Source organism: Erinaceus europaeus, chromosome 11 (genome assembly GCF_950295315.1).
Source record: "Erinaceus europaeus chromosome 11, mEriEur2.1, whole genome shotgun sequence".
Classification (NCBI taxonomy): domain Eukaryota; kingdom Metazoa; phylum Chordata; class Mammalia; order Eulipotyphla; family Erinaceidae; genus Erinaceus; species Erinaceus europaeus.
In genome coordinates, this window is record NC_080172.1 from 37,545,003 (window position 1) to 37,563,462 (window position 18,460).

The 18,460-nt window shown below is 41.1% G+C and overlaps 1 pseudogene; it reads right to left on the reverse strand.

The window, feature by feature from the left end:
• Nucleotides 1-6,330: 6,330 nt before the first annotated feature.
• LOC103125275 (nascent polypeptide-associated complex subunit alpha-like) lies at nucleotides 6,331-8,272 on the reverse strand (annotated as a pseudogene).
• Nucleotides 8,273-18,460: the final 10,188 nt, after the last annotated feature.

The following is an 18,460-nucleotide window of genomic DNA, read 5'->3' on the forward strand; positions in this document are numbered from 1 at the left end:
CCTGGTGATACCTTAGTCTCTGCAATTTGCATTTGATACATCTGTGAACTCCTACACCTTTGTTCCTAAAGTAGCTTGAAACTAACAGAAAAACTCTTAGTTTTTTAAGATTTAAAGATAGGGGCATATTTCAAAAATAATAACTAGGGGAATATGCTACCATTGGAAAAAAATAGGTTAGTGTTATAGTCCTCTACAATAGCATGTGAAAAAATGAAATAGTATGGCAGTCGGGCGGTGGCGCAGCGGGTTTAGCACACATGGCGCAAAGCACAAGGACCAGCATAAGGATCCCCACCTACTGGGAGTCGCTTCACAAGCAGTGAAGCAGGTCTGCAGGTGTCTCTCTTTCTCTTTGCCTCTCTGTCTTCCCCTCCTCTCTCCATTTCTCTTTGTCCTATCCAACAACAACAACATCAATAACCACAACAATGTTAAACGACAAGGGCAACAAAATGGAAAATAAATATAAAAAAATTTAAAAAGAAAAGAAAAAATGAAATAGTATATGCTCCTTTTGGAAAGGTATTTCCTAACAATTGTGAAACCAGCCAAACTAGGGTTGATCTGCAATATATGTATATTTGAAATTCTTAAGACCTCCAAAAGGTAAAATAATTACTCACAGACCACTAACTATATAGCTCACAGGGTCTATCTAAAGTTTAAGAAAAAGCAGTCTTGGAAAGTACACAACAGAAATAATGCCCAGACTATTCTGTGAAACTACTTCAGTAGAAGTTCAGTTTCTGCCCCCAAACACCTGAACTTTGACACAGTCTCACATTAGAGGAAGTTTATATGTGTCACTGTACTTGATTTTGTTTCATATTGCTCACTTCTGATCTGAAGCCCTGCTTGTGTGGGCATGACTAGCAGAAGCTCTGTCCCATGCCTATGACATCTAAAGAAAACTCTTTTTGTTTGTTTTTCTGGTTTTTCCGTTAAAGAGGTTGAATATATACAATATGCATTCTTCAATGTAGGGGCATGAAGAGTATTTCAAAAGCACTAGGTAGTCAGAAACCATGGCTTATGTCTACCACAGTATTCCTGCTGCTCAAGCAATTAAAATAAATGGGAAGGTATTGAGGAAGCAATATGAGTAATGAAACTTTTGCCCTTGAATAAATGTGTAAATAATTGCAGATCTAATAATGAATCTCAATATGAATGTCCATGTAAAACTGGAATGATGAAATTTTAAGTCTTAAATTCCAGGTTATTCTAACCCAAACTAGGAAATAAGTTAGAAGGGAAAGAAGAGATTAGAACATATGCTTTCTAAAACTTTAGGCAGTGTGGATAGATGCTGTTTTACTTTAAATTAGAAAAATGCAAATTCAACAACCAGAAATTAAGCTCAGTGGGTAGAATACATGGTTTGTGGGAGTTGGGCACAGCGGGCTAAGCACAGGTGGCGCAAAGCGCAAGGACCAGCGTTTAAGGATCCCAGTTCGAGCCCCAGCTCCCTGCCTGCAGGTGAGTCACTTCATGAGCGGTGAAGCATGTCTGCAGGTGCCTGTCTTTCTCCCCCCCTCTACCTCCCCCTTTCTCTCTGTCCTGTCCAACAATGATGACATCAATAACAACAACAACAATAACTACAACAAAACAAGGACAACAAAAGGGAATAAATAAATATTTAGAAAAAGAAGAAAGAATACATGGCTTGTTTGCCTAAGACCCAGAGTTTGATCCCAAGCCCTACCTATCATCTCACCATTCCTCCCCTGCTGCATAAAATGAATGAATGAATGAATCTTTAAACAAATTGCTTTTTTTTCAATTCAGTGGTAGCAATACTGAAAATACATATATATTTTAATTTCCATTCAGTCCACTAACCAAAACATAATAGCTAAGCATACTTTTAATAAGACATTAAAGAATTGGGAGGGTGGTGATGAGAGAGTGCCACAAAGAAACAAAATGGAAGCTCAACTTCACTTCTGGAAGTCTCCTATGTAGGTGCCCCCATGTGGTGAACAGGGCCTTGAACCTAGGCCCTTGCACATGAAGTGTGTGTTCTACTGAGTGAGATATCTCTGTCTCCCCCATGATTATTTTTTTTTGCCTCCAGGGTTATCGGGGCTCAGTGCCCACACTATGAATCCACTGCTCCTGGCAGCCATTTTTTTTTCCTTTTTTATTGGATAAGAAAGAGAGAAATTGAGAGAGGAGGGGGGGAGAAAGACACCTGCAGACCTTCACCACTTGTGAAACGAGCCCTTCTGCAGGTAGGGAGCCAGGCGCTCAAACCAGGATTCTTGCACAAGTCCTTGCTATTAGTACTATGTGCGCTTACGCAGTCGTGCCACTGCCTTACTCCCACCCCATCATTTCATTTTTCTTTTAATATTTATTTTATTTATTCCCTTTTGTTGCCCTTGTTGTTTTATTGTTGTAGTTATTATTGTTGTCGTAGTTGTTGGATAGGACAGAGAGAAATGGAGAGAGGTGGGGAAGACAGAGGGGGAGAGAAAGATAGACACCTGCAGACCTGCTTCACCACTTGTAAAGCGACTCCCCTGCAGGTGGGGAGTTAGGGCTCGAACCGGGATCCTCATGCCGGTCCTTATGCTTTGCGCCACCTGCACTTAACCTGCTGTGCTACAGCCCAACTCCCCATCATTTCATTTTTAAAGAAGATTTCACAAGAGGAAATGGTCAGAGCACTGCTCTGACATATACAGTGTCTGGGGTTGAACCTGGGGCCTCTTGCATGCAAGTCTTATGCTTTATCCCTGGCTTCATTTTTTTTTTAAGATAACATTTCTGTTTGTTTGTTTGTTTATTGGATAGAGACAGCCAGAAATCTAGAGGAAAGGGGAAGATAGGGAGAGAAACAGACACCTGTAACACTACTTCACTACTCGCAAAACTTTCTCCCTGCAGCTGGGGATAGGGAACTAGAACCTAGGTCCTTGCACATAGTAATATGTGCTCAACCAGGTGTTCCACTACCCGGCCCCCCTGGCTTCCATTCTAGTTTTTTTTTTTAATTTACTAGTGATTTCTGGATCAAGTATGACTCTTGTTAAAAGTTTATAGATGGATAATTTTTTTTAAAAAATTGACTTTAACCCAGACTGGTTATTTTGCTGTGTGTGCTTAACATAGTTATTATTTGGTATTAGTCTACTGTTTTACTCTCATAAATTTTAAGTCTTCAGGCTCCCTTAATGATGGCCTTCTTGGTCCCTGCCAGGCCACCCCATAACCTGGGGTGAATCAGGGAATTATTGGATTCCTGCATAGATTCAATGGCCTGGACCTCTAATAGGTCCCTCTCTCAACCATCACTGCTCCATCAAGAACATTATAGGCCCTCTTGTAGGCCTCTTCAGGACCATATCCTCGCTATGAACTACCAATTGTAAGGACTGCCTCACTCTCTGAAGGGAGACTGGCTCATCTTACTCTGCTACTCAGGCAAAACTCGTCCTGAAATGAGTGCAGCCTAGAATGTTCCCAACTGTGACCATGTACTGCAAACACAAACTAACAGGGACTTAGAGGTTGTAAATATGGAATAGATATGAATAAATATGGACTCTGGGTCAGACCAACATGGCAAATAGTTGATTGTATCTATATATTTTCTTCAAGTTTGGGAGCTTCTCTCTGCCCTAATTCAGCTTTCTAGTCCCATTCTCAACTATGACACCATCTTCCCAGACAATATTTTTAGTCCACCTGCAGGTTAGCTATCAAGCTCCAGCAAAAATTACCAAAGTCATGGGCCCCTAGGAATGTCAGTCAAAGTTCAGGGCACCAGTATGACGGGCTAGCTTCGCGGGCAGGAGACAGACAACCAGGGACTCATGGCTGAGTGGAAAGCAATATTTCTTTATTGACGTGGAACACAGAACAATCTAAGCTATCTCTAATCACAATCTTGTCCTTCTCTATCTTTCCTCTCTCTCCTCCGGTGGAAGAGTCAGGAACCAAGGAAGTTTGTAGGATAGAGAGCGGGGAGAAGCAAGAAGTGCTAACTAGCAAGGACTAAACCAAAATCTCCCAGAGGCAGGGGGAGTGAGACCAAACCAATGTAACAGAATGACCATGTAAATAGACCACAGCATCAAGCAATGTAACAGAAGGGATCCCAGAAGCAGAACTAGAAGCATACCAACATAGGAACATACCTAAAATAGACTTTCTAGCTTCTAACCACCCTCAAGTCCCTATTCCCATCTGCTCTATTCCTACTTTATGGTTCCTGTTTGTTAAACATTTTGCCTTGCTTGATATCTTACTGCATTTCAGCCACCAATGTGCAGATGCTACAACACTTTCATCCTGCACTCCCTGAGCAAATGACCTCACCAATGTGTCCCAGGACCTCTCCAGAGCCCTACCCAATTAGGGAAAGATAGAAACATGCTGGGGGTGTAGATACACCTGCCAACACTCATGTCCATAAGAGAAGCAAGAAGCCAGACCTTCCACCTTCTGCATCCCATGAAGAATTTTGGTCCATACTCCCATAGGGGTAAATGTCAGGGAAAGATGAACAGAGGGCTCTGAATTCCAGTTCCACTAGGACCTGGAGAGGGAAGAGGGGGAAAGAAAAAAAAAAAGAATCTACCTGTAAAAGCCAATAAATTAGATAACTATTACCATGATATTAATAAAAGTAGATTGTTCTACAAATTTTAAGTAAAAGATTGTATTTTTGTCCTGAGTTCTCAAAACCCAGAGTGTATTTCTAGTTACAACACATTTCAATTCAGATGCTTCTTTTTCATCTTTATTGAATCTCTACTTATATTTTATAATTTGTTGTGGAAAAGTTGGCTCAAAATTTTTATAACTAATTCAAATATCAATTAAAATTTATTAAAATAAAAATAAAATTAACTTCAAAATTATAGAGAGAAATTGACAAATACCATGAAACCAGTGAGACTCTGATATATGACTTGGTCAAACAGAAAGAGAAGTAACAAGTCTATAACTACAATTATGGTATATGTATATATATATATTTTTTTTTTCTTTTTGCCTACAAATCCACTGCCCCAGCAGCCATTTTTTCCATTGTTGTTATTTCTGTTGGATAAGACAGAGAAATTGAAGGAGGAGGGGCCGGGTGGTGGCACACCTGGTTGAGCACACATGTTAAAATGCCTAAGGATCCAGGGTCAAGCCTTCCATCCCCTGCAGGGGGAAAGCTTTGCAAGCGGTGAAGCAGTGTTGCAGATGTCTCTGTCTCTCTCCCTATCGCCCCTTCCCTCTTGACTTCTGGCTGTCTCTATCCAATAAATAAAGATTTAAAAAAAATTTTTTAAAGAGAGGAGGGGAAGCTTGAGAGGGAGAGAGAAAGAAAGACACCTGCAGACCTGCGTCAGCACTTGTGAAGGAACCCTCCTGGCAGGTGGGGAACCTGGGCCTCTTCCCGGGATCCTTGCGTTGGTCTCTGTGCTTCGCACTATGTGTGTTTAACCAAGTGCGCTACTGCCCCGCCCCGATGATTATTTTACTGCAGGAAAGTTCTCAGAGGTTTGTTTGTTTGTTTATTATTAGCTGAGCACTATGGTAGATTTGTTTGGTTCAGGATCTGTGAAGTCAAGCCTAGAGTTTAGGTGGGCAGAGAGTTAGTGTACACTTGATTGGTTTATTAAGAGAGGCAAGAACCTGAGATTATTTACGTACCCAGGAATGAGGAAAGACAAAGTAAAAAGGAGACAGCAACGTGTCAGTAAATTGAAGTCCATTGTAGTATGCACAGTAAAAACCCTGGTGATGGGTTGGTTAAAAATTATGTTAGAGGTAGCGCAGCGGGTTAAGCGCACGTGGCGCAAAGCTCAAGGACCAGCGTAGGGATCCCGGTTTGAGGCCCCCGGCTCCCCACCTGCAGGGCTTCACAGGCGTGAAGCAGGTCTGCAAGTTATCTTTCTCTCCCGTCTCTGTCTGCCCCTCCTCTTTCCATTTCTCTCTGTCCTATCCAACGAGGCAACAACGGCAACAATAAGAATAACCGCAACAGTGACAGAACAACAAGAGGAACAAAAGGGGAAAAAAGGTCTCCAGGAGCACTGGATTCGTGGTGCAGGCACCGAGGCCCCGGCAATAACCCTGGAGGTAAATATATATATATATATTACAAGTTGAGATACATTACTTCAGCTGGAATCCTAAGTTCTTAGCAAAATCTCTATTCCAGTATCAATGCATATATTTGGCTTTAATTTGTGGAATCAACATCAGGACAACTAGAATTAGCTTTGCCATAGCATTAGCAAATGGTTATTTAGAACAAAGTGTAACTTATTTTTTTTCCAACAAGAAGCCATAACTTTATTGATAGAAACAGTACAAATTTCAAACCACAAGCTGCAGATACTCTTGGAATACCCCGTCCCCAAAAGTGTTTTTTTTTCCAGATTACATTGTTAGTTCCATAATAGCATTTACAATATCATTACTGTTGTTCTTCAGGACTGGAACTGCCTAGTTGCTCTTGAGGCATTTGCTTATGACATGACTAATTCTATGTCCTTAACTTCTACAGCAGTTTCATCAACTTGTTGCTCTTCACTCTCCTCTTGTACAGTTGGAGTTTCGTGTTTTCTTGGATGTTTGAGACAGCCTCACTTTGAATTTCTCAGCAACTACTAGCTGTGCTTGCTGAGATAAATCTTCAATCTTTGCTTCTCCAAAAACTATCAAAGTATCTGATGCTGGGCTTTTGTAGACATCCGGCTTTGTGATGACAAAGAGGATATTCTTTGATTTTCGGTTACTCTATTTACCCCTGTAAGCTGCTGAAGACCCAATTTGGACATAGCCTTTTGTGCCTTCTTTTCACTCCGGCTCTGTTTCGCTTTTCTGACTGGTTCTTCATCGATTTCAGCTGCGGTGGCCAGCTGAGCTTGTGTGGAATCCTGTTCCTCAAGCTCTGGTACTGACTCATCGCTATCAGATTCTGTTCAGACCTTGTCTCAGCCTGTGGCTGTGGCAACTCCTGCTCTGTAACAGGGACGGTTCCTGTGGCTTCACCAGCATTTTGTCCGGGGGAGGGGGGGGGGGGAGAACCCAGAACCAAGATGGCATCAGAAAGAGAGCAAACCCGGAGCGTGGCTCAAGCCTGTTGCCAAAACATACCCGGCGGAGGGGGCGGGGCCAGGATTTAATTCCGGGTCCGAAGTGTAAATTAGTTTGCCAACGTTTCCTCTATAGTACTGCCTTTTAAAAATTTTTCATTCTGTACGTTAATATAATTTGACTTGACCATGAAGTATACCAACAAAGTTATTTTTCCTAGGAAAAAAAAAAAAGCTAAATCAAAGGTATACTTTCTAAATACTTGCTTGTTAAAATGTTTCTCTGGCCCTTACACAGAGGATAGTTTGGGTCACAACTTTGTTTATAATTATTTTTTCTTCAGAATGGCTAAGAAGTTCAAATATCAGCCAGAATTGTTTTCTATTATAACTAACCTTTATTTCCTACTTTGATTTTTGTAAGGTTCTGTTTTTACCTTTGAAATAAAGAAATTTTACTGGAGTAAGTCCAGCTGTATATCTTTTCTCTACACTTCTTTTAGTACAAAAATTGGGCTCTTCCCCCCCACAGTATAGGTTCTCATGCTCTTTTCTCCTGCTGCTGCTCTTCCATCACTTCTTCCTCTCATTTTGTGGGATTAGAAAGCAGGTCATAATATAGAACTTGGAGTGATCACCAAGCTCATATCAAACATGTTTCCCATATTGAAACACTGCATCAAAACATCTTGATTATATTTAAATGTGCAGTCTAGACTGTCAGGAGTTATTTTTTATGGAAGTAATTTTGTTTTACAGCAATGTTGATAAATGTTTTAGGGGTATGTTTCATATCTCTTCAAAGTACTATACTTCAGCCACTACCAAAGTTCCAATCTCACCCACAATCCAAGTGCCAATTTCTCTCCACTGATTTTTGGGCTCCCTCCACTCCCCTCCTTCCTGGGTAAACTCATATCTGCAGTCATTGACTCAGAGCTTGTTTATGTTGATTTTGTCAGTTCCTTTGATTTGTTTCTTTAGGTCCTACATGTAAGTGAGATAACCCAATTTTGTTTTTTCTCCTCCTAGTCTACTTTCTTAGCAAAATACCCTCCCATGCCATTCATATTAGTGGCAAAAGGCAAGACCTCATATTTCCTTATAGCTGAGTAGCATTCTACTGCATATCTCACCACAACTTCCTTACCCACTCCTTTGCTGTTGGTCACTTGAGTTGTGTCCAAATCTTGACTATTGCAGATTACACTGATGAACATAGATGCATATATCTTTTCTATTAAATGGTTTATGTTCTTTGGATATATTGCTAGGAATGAAATTGCTGGATCACACTGTATATCTACTTTTTAAAAATGTTTTTTAATTATCTGTATTTATTGGATAGAGACAGCCAATCAGGTGCACCACCACCCGCCTCCCTTTTTGCCACCAGGATTAGTATTGGGGTTCTCTGCCTGCACAACTCCACCACTCCCAACAGCCATTTTTTTTTCTCCTCCATTTTTTCTTTTTGATATAGAAAGAAAAGGAGAGACATTGAAGCACTGCTCCACTGCTAAGGGACCCCACAACCCCTTCAGGTATTCCTGTGTGGTGGGTCAATCAAGCACTTGAACCTGGGTCCTTGTACATGGTAACCAGGGTACTCTACTAGGTTTCTACCATTCAGACCTCTGTAGATCTATTTTTAACTCTTTGAGAGCCCCCTATTCTGTTTTTGATAGTAACTGGACCCATTTACATTTTTTTAAAAATAATGTACAGGACTATCTCTTAGGTTCCACCTACTTTTTAAAAAATATTTTATTTATTAATGAGAATGATAGGAGGAGAGAAAGAATCAGACATCACAGTGGTACATGTGCTGCCAGGGGTTGAACTCAGGACCTCATGCTTGAGAGTTCAGTGCTTTATCCATTGCGCCACCTCCCAGATCATGACCCATTTACATTTCTATCAATAGTGTATAAAGGTTTCATTTTCTCCACACCCTTGCCAAGACTTACTCTTCTAGACTTTCTGATGTGGGTCTTTCTCATAGAAGTAAGGTAGTATCTCAGTGCTGTCTTAGTTTGCATTTGTCCAGAAGTTGTACTGTGATCCTCTAGAAAAGGGAGAAATGGCTGTTCTCCACTTGGTATTAGCATTTTCCCATAAGAATATCAAAGCAATATTGGCTGTGTTCAAATGTCTTAAAGGACTATTAATGAAACAGTTTTGTTTAAACAAGTTTTACTTGTAATCTGTCCTTTCACTGCAAGATATAAATATGAACCCAACAGAAACTGAACATGGAACATGCAGACAAGTAGTCACAAGCACTAGGCTTCCTCCTAGATTTGAGACCCCCCCACTTCTCACCTGCAGTGGGTCTGCTTCATGAGCTGTGAGTCAGGTCTTCAGGTATCTTATCTTTCTCTCTTTCCTTGTCTTCCCCTCCTCTCTTGATTTCTCTCTGTCCTAGCCAATAAAATTGGGAAAATGGAGAAAAAAATGGCCATCAGGAGTAGTGGATTCATAGTACTGGCACCAATAACCCTAGAGGCAAAATAAAATAAAGTTTAAAAAAGAAAGAAAAAGAAAAGAAAGGAGCTGGGTGGTGCACCTGGTTGAGCACACGTATTACAATGGTTAAGGACTCAGGCTGGAGCCCCGATCCCCACCTGCAGGGGGAAAGCTTTGCAAGTGGTGAAGCAGTGCTGCAGGTGTCGCTCTGTCTCTCCCCTCTCGATTTCTGGCTGTCTCTATCCAATAAATAAAGATGATTAAAATAAATGTTAAAAAATGAAGTCTTAAAAAAAAAGAGAGAGAGTCAGGCGGTAGCGCAGCAGGTTAAGCACACGTGGTGCAAAGTGCAAGGACCGACCTAAGGATCCCTGTTTGAGCCCCCTGTGTAGGGGAGTCGCTTCACAGGTGGTGAAGCAGGTCTGCAGGTGTCTATCTCTCTCCCTCTTTGTCTTCCCCTCCTCTTTCCATTTCTCTCTGTCCTATTCAGAAACGATGACATCAATAACAACAATAATAACCACAACCACCACAACAAAAAGACAAGGGCAAAAAAGGGAAAATAAATATAAAAAAAAATTTTAAAAGAAAACAAAATAGTAACGAAGACTTTGTTCAAGACTACTTCAATAGAGGAACGAGATCAGCTCAACTTGAAATACAGCAAAGAGTAGAGTGATGGGGTCAGTGGAAAATTACTACGGATAGGAGATAATAGATTCTTTCTCTCTGGAGAGCCTTAATAATGCATCAAACAGAGCAGTGTTCTTAAAATTGAGTGAGGCAGGCTGAAGATGTACAAGGGGTCAAGGGAAAGGCCTAGTGTAGGAGAGGGTTCATAGGGAGTTTGACAAAATTTAGAGATGGGAGGGCTGGAATAGGATGTGTGCCTTCTTTCCATGTGCAAAACCCTGAGTTCAAGAACCAGCACCACTAGGGGGCACCACAGCACTAGGGAATTCTACCGATGGTTGTGCTACTGTAGGGCTTCTACACCTTTCTCTGTCACTATTTCTCTATCTGAAAGAAATATTTGGGGGTTCACCACCATATAATGGCTTTTCAATGAGGGGGGCACATCAAAGCACCAAAATTTCCTTCAATGCAGTGAGGGCCAGATATAAACTTGGGTTGTTGTACACATGGCAAAATAGTGCTCTATCCAAGTGCCAGCCTCTACCTGAAAATTTTAAATAATAAAACATAAATGAGGGGCTGGGCGGTAATGCACTGGGTTAAGTGTATATGGTGTGAAACACAAGGACCAGCATAAGGATCCTGGTTTTAGTCCCCGGCACCCCACCTGCAGGGAGGTCACTTCACAAATGATGAAGCAGGTCTGCAGGAGTCTTTCTCCCCTACCTCTCTCTTCCCCTTCTCCCTCGATTTCACTCTGTCCTATCCAACAAAAATGACATCAATAACAACAACAATGGAGAAAATGGCCTCCAAGAGCAGTGGATTCATAGTGCAGACACCACGAATCACCCAGTGATTTTTACCCTGGAGGCAAAATAAATAAATAAATAAATAAATAACCCAGAAGCAGCAGAATCAGGCATGTGCAAGACCCTGGCAACCACACAAATACAAACAAACAAACATTTGCACAAGGATTTTCTGTCTGGGCAAAGACCAGCCTGCCCATATGGAGAGAACACACTGCTGGGAAAGGGAGATGCTCAAGGAGACTTCAGTTCTTTAACAGTTGCAACAAGGGAGAGAACTACGAGTGATAAAGTCATGCTGGGGGCTGGCAAGATAGCTCACCGGGAAGTCTGAGCTCCTGGACTGCCTCATGACAGTACTGTGGCACTAGAGGAAGCTTCAGTACTGTTGTGCTTTTCTCCCTCTACCCATCTGAAAAAGTCAGGCACATGGTAGTGAAGCCCCTGATAAGACCACAAAAATGAAACGAAAGAGAAAAAGTCATGTTGACCTTTCAAGTTCCAGCAGATGCCATATAAAACAGTGTGTGGATCTTACTCAAACAGCAGTTTTGTGAGCAAATAATTGTTTGAACATTTTAGGATGTGTAATTAAATAGTAAAATGCAAACACACCAAGGATGGTTAACATACCCAGTACACCTGAATTTCCTGATGGTGTCAACTCATTCTCATCCTGGTGGGCCCTGCTATCTGCATGTTAGTCTCACCACCAAGACTTTGAGAATGGCTAGAGTCAGTAGATCATTCATATCTGTATCCCAAAAATCTCTCCAAGTATCTTATACAAAATAGCTACTCAAAGTGCTAGGTTGAAGGCTGGCAAAATAACTCACACATACATGATCCAAGTTCTTTATTTTTTTAGTGATTTAACAACGATTGACACAATTGTAGAATAAGAATGGTACGATTCCCACTACCAGAGTTCCATATCCCATCTCCTCCATTGGAAGCTTCCCTATTCATATATATATATTTGCCTCCAGGGTTATTGCTGGGGTTCAGTGCCTGCACTATGAACCCACTGCTCCTGATGGCCATTTTTTCCCATTGTTGTTATTATTGATGTTGGATAGGACCGAGAGAAAATGAGAGTGGGGAGGAAGGAAGGGAGAGAGAGAGAGAGAGAAAGAGGGAAAGAGAAAGACACCTACGGACCTGCTTCACTGCTTGCGAAGCGATGCCCCTGCAGGTGGGGAGCTGGGAGCTAGAACCAGGATCTTTATGCTTTGTACTATGTGTGAATAACCCAGTGCACTACTGCATGGCCTCTGATATTTTTATTACTCATTATTGGATAGAAACAGAGAGAAATTGAGAGGCAATAGAGAGGGAAAAAGACAGAGAGACACCTGTAGCCCTGCTTCACCACTCATTAAGTTTTCCCCCTGCAGGTAGGGACCAGGGCTTAAACTTGGGTTCTTGTGCACTATAATGTATACACTTAACTAGTTGTGCCACCACCTGGCCCTGCTTCCCTATTCTTTATCACTTTGGGAGGACAGACCAAAGATCTTTATGGGGTGCTGAAGGTGGGAGGTCTGGCTTCTGTAGTTGCTTCTCCACTGGATATGGGCATTGGCAGGTCAATCCATAACCCCATCCTGTTTCTATCTTTCCCTAGTGAGGTAAGGCTCTGAAGAGGTAGGGTTCCAGAACACATTGTTGAGGTGGTCTGCACAAGTGTCATGATAGCACCTGCAATTAGCAGCTGAAAAGCATTAAGATATAAAGCAGAACAATTTGTTTAATAATCAGAAACCTAAAGGTAAGAATATAGCAGGTGAGATTTGGAGTTTTCATGTTGGAAGCTAATTTTTACCAGAGCCCAACAGCTAGCATGCAGGTGAGCTACAAGTATTATCTGCGATTATGGTGTCACAGTTGGAAATAGGACTAGAAAGCTGTATCAGGGAAGAGAGTAACTCTCAAATAAGGGAAACGTATATAAACACTGTTAACTGTAAACCCCATAAATCTGACCTAAGGCCCTTGTCTATTCATATTTTGCACAAGAGCCTGTGTAACCTCTGAATTCATGTCAGTCTGACTTCACATTCCATGGTCATGCTAGGAACATTCTAGGCTGCACTCATTTCAAGGCCAGTCTTCCCCGAGTAGCATAGTATGTTGACCCAGCCTCCCTTCATAGAATGGGGCAGTGCCTACCATTGTTCTACATTGAGGGCAAAGTCCGGTAGAGGCCCACAAGTGGGTCCACAATGTTGTCCCTGATGGAGATAACCAGTGATGGTGAAGAAAGGGATCTGTTAGAGGTCTAGGCCCATCAAGTCTAAGTAGGTATTCCAGGATTCCCTGATTAGTGCCTTGGATGATGGGGTGGCCTGATAGTGACCAAAGGGGCCATCATTAAAGTACACCAGTCTCAGTCTCATACCCTTATCCAGCTTTTGTAGTCATTACTTAATCTGACAAGGTTAGATTTAGAATGATTGAGGAAAGTGAAACAGGAAGTAGGTGAGAAGGGTATCTAATCTAAGTAGAAAATATTTGGTTAAGTACTTTATGGTATCATTTAAAAATTTTTTTATTGGAGGACTGATGTTTTACATTTGACAGTATATACAATAGTTTGTACATAACATTTCTCAGTTTTCCACATAACAATACAACCCCCTACTAGGTCCTCTGTCATCCTTTTAGGACCTCTACTCCCCCCACCACCACACCCACCCCAGAGTCTTTTACTTTGGTGCAGTACACCAACTCCAGTTCAGGTTCTACTTGTGTTTTCTTTTATGATCTTGTTTTTCAACTTCTGCCTGAGAGTGAGATCATCCCATATTCATCCTTCTGTTTCTGACTTATTTCACTTAACATGATTTCTTCAAGCTCCATCCAAGATGGGCTGAAAATGGTGAAATCACCATTTTTAATAGCAGTGTTATTCCATTGTGTATATATATATACCACAACTTGCTCAGCCACTCATCTGTTGTTGGACACCTGGGTTGCTTCCAGGTTTTGGCTATTACAAATTGTGCTGCTAAGAATATAGGTATACACAAATCTTTTTTGATGGGTGTGTTGGGTTCCTTAGGATATATTCCCAGGAAAGGAACTGCAGGATCATAGTGTAGGTCCATTTTGAGTTCTCCAGACTGCTCTCCACAAGGGTTGGACCAATAGACATCCCACCAACAGTGTAGGAGGGTTCCTTTGACCCCACAGCCTCTCCAGCATTTGCTGCTGCTACCTTTTCTGATGTATGACATTCTCAAAGGAGTGAAGTGGTATCTCATTGTTGTCTTTATTTGTATTTCTCTGACAATCAAAGACTTGGAGCATTTTTACATGTGTTTCTCGGCCTTTTGGATCTCTTCGGTGGTGAATATTCTGTCCATGTCCTCTCCCCATTTTTGGATGGGGTTATTTGTTTTCTTGTTGTTGAGTTTGGCAAGCTCTGTATTTATTTTGGATATTAAACTCTTGTCAGATGTATGCCATGTAAACATCTTCTCCCATTTTGTGAGGGGTCTCTTTGGGTATTGGTTTCTTTTGCTGTGCAGAAGCTTTTTATTTTATTTATTTATTTATTTAAAAATTTTAAATTTATTTATTCCTTTTTGTTGCTCTTGTGGTTTTATTGTTATAGTCATTATTGTTATTGATGTCATCATTATTGGATAGAACAGAGAGAAATGGAGAGAGGAGGGAAAGACAGAGAGGGAGAGAGAAAGATAGATACCTGCAGACCTGCTTCACAGCTTGTGAAGCGACTCCCCTGCAGGTGGGGATCTGGGGTCTGGAACTGGGATCCTACTGCCGGTCCTTGTGCTTTGAGAGACCTGCACTTAACCCGATGTGCTACCATCCGACTCCCTGCAGAAGCTTTCTAATTTGATGTAGTCCTATAGGTTTATACTTGCCTTAGTCTTCTTTCTAATTGGATTTGTTTCATTGAAGATGTCTTTAAAAATTATGCAGAAAACAGTTCTGCTAATATTTTCCTCTAAGTATCTGATAGTTTCTGGTCTAACATCCAGGTCCTTGATCCACTTGGAATTTACTTTTGTGTTTGGTGAAATATAGTGGTTCAGTTTCATTCTTCTGCATGTTTCAACCCATTTTTTCCAATACCATTTGTTGAAGAGACTCTGATTTCCCCATTTAATAGTCTGGGCACCTTTGTCAAAGATTAGATGTCCATAGGTGAGGGGGCTTACTTCCAGGCTCTCAATTCTATTCCACTGGTCAGTGTGTCTATTCATGTTCCAATTCCAAGCAGTTTTGATGACAATGGCTCTATAATACAATTTGGGTAGTATATTCATTTTTAAAAAAATATGTTATCTACTATCTTTTTTTTCTTTTTTTATATTTATTTATTTTCCCTTCTGTTGCCCTTTTTGTTTAACATTGTTGTGGTTATTATTGTTGTTGTTATTGATGCCATTGTTGTTGGACAGGACAGAGAGAAATGGAGAGAGGAGGGGAAGACAGAGAGGGGGGAGAGAAAGATAGACACCTGCAGACCTGCTTCACCGACTGTGAAGCGGCTCCCCAGCTCGAACCAGGATTCTTAGGCTGGTCATTGCGCTTTGCGCCATGTGCGCTTAACCCGCTGCACCACCGCCCAATTCCCGTATATTCATTTTATTTTTTTTTTCTTTATTTTTTTTAAAATTTATTTTATTTATTTATTCCCTTTTGTTGCCCTTGTTGTTTTATTGTTGTAGTTATTATTGATGTCGTTGTTGTTGGATAGGACAGAGAGAAATGGAGAGAGGAGGGGAAGACAGAGAGGGGGAGAGAAAGACAGACACCTGCAGACCTGCTTCACCGCCTGTGAAGGGACCTGCTTGCAGGTGGGGAGCCGAGGGCTTGAACCGGGATCCTGACGTCGGTTCTTGAGCTTAGCGCCACCTGTGCTTAACCCGCTGTGCTACAGCTCGACTCCCCATATATTCATTTTAATGATGTTAATTCTTCCATTCCATGAACATGGAATATTTTTCCACTTCTTTGTGTATTTTTCTATTTCCTTGAGTAGTGACTCATAATTTTCAGTAAACAAGTCTTTCACTTCTTTGGTTAGGTTTATTCCTAGATATTTTACTTTTTTTGATGCTATAGTAAAAGGAATTGATTTCTGGAGTTCATTTTTTTTTATTTTTTATTTTTTTAAATGGGGTATTTTTTTATTATATTTATTTTTCCCCTTTGTTGCCCTGCTTGTTTTTTACTGTTGCTGTTGTTATTGATTTTGTCATTGTTAGATAGGACAGAGAGAAATGGAGACAGAAGGGGAAGACAGAGAGGGGGAGAGAAAGACAGACACCTACAAACCTGCTTCATCGCCTGTGAAGTGACTCCCCTGCAGGTGGGGAGCCAGGGACTCAAACCGGGATCCTTCTGCCCATCCTTGCACTTTGTGCCACCTGTGCTTAACCACTGCGCTACTGCCTGACTCCCATTTCATCTTCTTCTAACTGAGTGTTTGCATAGAGGAATGCCAGTGATTTTTTTTTCTTTTTTTGCCTCCAGGATCATTGCTGGGGCTCAGTGCCTGAACCACGAATCTGCTGCTCCTGGAGGCCATTTTTTCCCTTTTGTTACCCTGGTTGTTTTGCCATTGTTGTGGTTATTATTATCATTTTTATTGATGTCATTGTTGTTGGATAGGACAGAGAGAAATGGAGAGAGGAGGAGAAGACAGAGAGGGAAAGAGAAAGCTAGACACCTGCAGACCTCCTTCACCGCCTGTGAAGTGACTCCCCTGCAGCTGGGGGGGCTGGGGCTCCAACCAGGATCCTTTCACCGCCACATGTGCTTAACCCATTGTGCTACCACCCGACCCCCTGCCACTGACTTTTGTATGTTGATTTTGTAGCCTGACACCTTACTGTAGTGCCTGATAATTTCCATAAACTTACTGCTGGATTCTTTAGGTTTTTCTATGTATAATATCATATCATCTGCAAATAGGGAGAGCTTGACTTCTCTTCCAATCTGTATCCCTTTAATCCTTGCTCCTGCCTGATTGATATGGCAAGAGCTTCCAACAGTATGGTGAATAGTAATGGTGATAGTGGGCAGCCCTGTCTAGTACTTGATCGGAGGGGAAATGCTTCCAGTTTTTCACCATTGAGAATGATGTTGGCTGTGGGTTTGCTATATACAGACTCCATTAACTTGAGGAATTTCCCATCTATTCCCATTTTTTTGTAGTGTTTTGAACATAAAGAGATGTTGGATTTTCTTACAGGCTTTCTCTGCATCTATTGATATGACCATGTGGTTTTTGGTCTTGCTTTTATTGATGTGTTGGATCACGTTGATTGATTCATGTATATAAACCAACCTTGCATCCCCGGGATAAACCCCACTTGGTCATGATGAACAATCTTTTTAATATACTGCTGTATCCAGTTGGCTAGAATTTTGTTCAATATTTTAGCATCTATGTTCATCAGAGATATTGGTCTGTAGTTTTCTTTTTTGGTTGTGTCCCTGTCTGCTTTTGGTATCAGAGTGATGTTGGTTTCATAGAAGTTGGAAGGAAGTATTCCTGTGTCTTCAATCTTCTGGAAGACTTTTAAGAGTAGAGGCATTAACTCTTCCTTGAAGGTTCTGTAGAATTCATTTGTAAAAACACCTAGTCTAGGACTTTTGTTTTTGGGAAGGTTTTTGATAACTGTTTCAATTTCATTAGCTGTGATGGGCCTGTTCATATTATCTAGTTCCTCTTTATTTAATTTTGGAAGTTTGTAGGTATCTAGGAAATTGTCCATTTCATCCATGTTCTCTAGCTTGGTGGCATAGACTTGTTCATAGAAGCCTCGCATGATATGTTGAATTTCTGTGGTGTCTGTTGTGATATCTTCACTTTCATTTACAATCAGATTTATATGGGTCTTCTCCCTTTTTTGTTCTGTGAGTCTGGCTAAAGGTTTGTCGATTTTGTTCACTCTTTCGAAGAACCAACTTCTACTTTCTTTGATCTTTTGTATGGTTTTCTTATTTTCAATGTTATTTATTTCTGCCCTAACTTTAGTTATTTCTGTTTTTCTGGTTGCTTTATGGTTCCTTTGTTCTTCTTCTTCTAGGTCGTTAAGGCATGCAATCAGGTTGTTTATTTGTGCTTTTTCTTGTTTCCTAGTATGTGCTTGTATGGCTACGAACTTCCCTCTCAGTACTGCCTTAGTTGTGTCCCAAATACTTAGATAGCTCGCGTCTTCATTTTCATTGAACTCTCAAAACATTTTCATTTCTTCCTTCCTTTATTTTATTTCCTCAATGACCAAGTAGTTCTTTTTTTTTTTTTTTGCCTCCAGGGTTATTGCTGGGGCTCAGTGCCTGCACCATGAATCCACTGCTCCTGGAGGCCATTCCCCCCCTTTTGTTGCCCTTGTTATGGTTATTATTGTGGTTGATGTCGTTCATTGTTGGATAAGACAGAGAGAAATGGACAGAGGAAGGGTAGGGAGGGGAAGATAAAGCTAGACACCTGCAGACCTGCTTCAC